Genomic DNA, 2,057 nt, shown 5'->3' with positions numbered 1-2,057 from the left:
TAGCGGGTTCTCTGTCAGATCTTTTGCTATGGTGTAACGGTGGTAGTTGTTCTATGCTTCGCGCTGATCTTTCCACAGATGCGCGAATCTCTAATAACCTTCGCTGAACCGAGAGAGCAACAGCCTGTGCTCCCTCAGAATGCGCCGAATTTCGTTATTAAACAATGGTGGATCTTTTCCATCCTTTATCCACTTGCTGGGCACATAACTCTCCAGAACACGAATTACAATACGCTTAAACTTTGCTCATAATTCCTCTACATCCATCTTACCGGAACTGTGATGCCATTTTGCTATCAGTCCCTGAAAATGGGTCATTCTTCCTGGGACACTCCGTATAGGGAACGTTGTTGCACCTGACAGTAGACTTTACGCCGCTCCAACATTCTGTCGCTAGTGACCCGCAAGCATAAGACGAGGGAAGTGTTCGCGGTGAAGGAGAAACTTGTTCCTCTGAACTGAATAGTTAAGAAAGCGGTGTCACATTTAAACTCCGCTTGTGGAAGGTTGTTCCATGGTCCGGGCACCTTATCTCTAAAAAGAGCCCTAAACGGCCCTGGCGTGTAATAAGCACTTAACTTTATCGGAATGTGGACTACAAGGCGACCCACAGCACGTCCCACCGCCATAATGGAAGAATAATGTTCCCCTGCGCTCTCTAGACAGCGTTATGTCGGCGGCGTCCTCTTACGGTAAAAACGGCCCGGTACTTTCGAGACATTGACACGGACGAACGATTCTGTCGGAACTTCGCTTCTAAAAGAGTAATGGATGGGCGGTGTTGTATTGTCAGATGCACGAGCTGTAACACACTCATAGCTACAAGATAGGATTACTTTAAGCTTTTAAAAAGATGCATGTAACTGTGTTAAAGCATTAATGACGTGTACATGTTTTGTCAATCGCGGACTTCAGTGGTCGTAGTACACAATTTAAATTCTTTGTTTTGCTTTCTCTTAGCTGTTGAATCCTTGCATACATGGCTTCTCTGATGGTTTAGAAGTCGCTACTTATACTTTTAAAAAGTAAGCGCACACACACACACACACACACACACACACACACACACACACACACACATGCTTCTTGATATTCAGATGCATATTAAACCGGATTGAACATTATTCTTATAGGTTTTATTCGGATTACGTAGTTGCATTGTTTTATAAAATATCATCAAAATGATCATTATCAAGGACTGAACTATCTCTGGTTTGTTCAAAGCTGAAGTGTTTCGCACTATCCACCTCTGGGCAACCGTTATTCCTGCTTCCGTGCCTTGGCTTGTAGTTCCACGGAGACTTTGGTGTTCTGTTTTCTTGCGTTCTTGAGACACACTCTGTCTATTTGTTCCTGTACTACACTACTCCTTCATTGAAATTAAATATTTATTTCTCTTCTCATCACGTAATGTGTAACCCGCTACGGCTCTTATAACTCTCACCTCTTCAGTTTCTGTCGTTTTGATCTGCCCTTTAGTAGTGTCCACCATTCACACCAGCACAACAATCGTTATTGCCATTGCTTAGTGCAGAATGGACAGAAACAAGCCGATAATAAGGTAAGTGCAGGTGAGCGAACGTCGAATCGAGCAAAATTTTCCAAGTAACCATAGGTTGGAAATGTACTGTTGTGGAGCGGAGGCCATAGTGCGACAGCCAATGAACGAAGAGCACGCAGAGGTTTGTTCGGTAGGGGAATGAGTGTGTGTGGTTTTACCCCATTACGCTGCTGCTGTGGTCGTTGTAGTTTGTAACGATGTTCAAGGTAGCAATTTGGAGCATTTACCTTAAAAAAATTGCGATTTATGGGGAAAAGAGTGTTTTCTTTTTCATGATTGTCTTAGTTCATTCTTACTGACCTACTGCACGTGTCAGAATAAAAGTTCACTCATGTTCTCTGCATGCTAGCAAAAATTAAAACATGTAGCATTCATTATAAATGACATTGCGTCTCATAGTGCTACATGTCCACTATCTTACTGAAGTGCATTTTCTGCAGTATGGCTTATTAACAGTATTACTACACTTTCAGCGTAGTTGTATTAGAAGTCAAGT

Source organism: Schistocerca nitens, chromosome 1 (genome assembly GCF_023898315.1).
Source record: "Schistocerca nitens isolate TAMUIC-IGC-003100 chromosome 1, iqSchNite1.1, whole genome shotgun sequence".
NCBI classification, from domain to species: Eukaryota; Metazoa; Arthropoda; class Insecta; order Orthoptera; family Acrididae; genus Schistocerca; species Schistocerca nitens.
The sequence above is the reverse complement of the archived record's forward strand: the minus strand, read 5'-3'. Positions refer to the sequence as shown.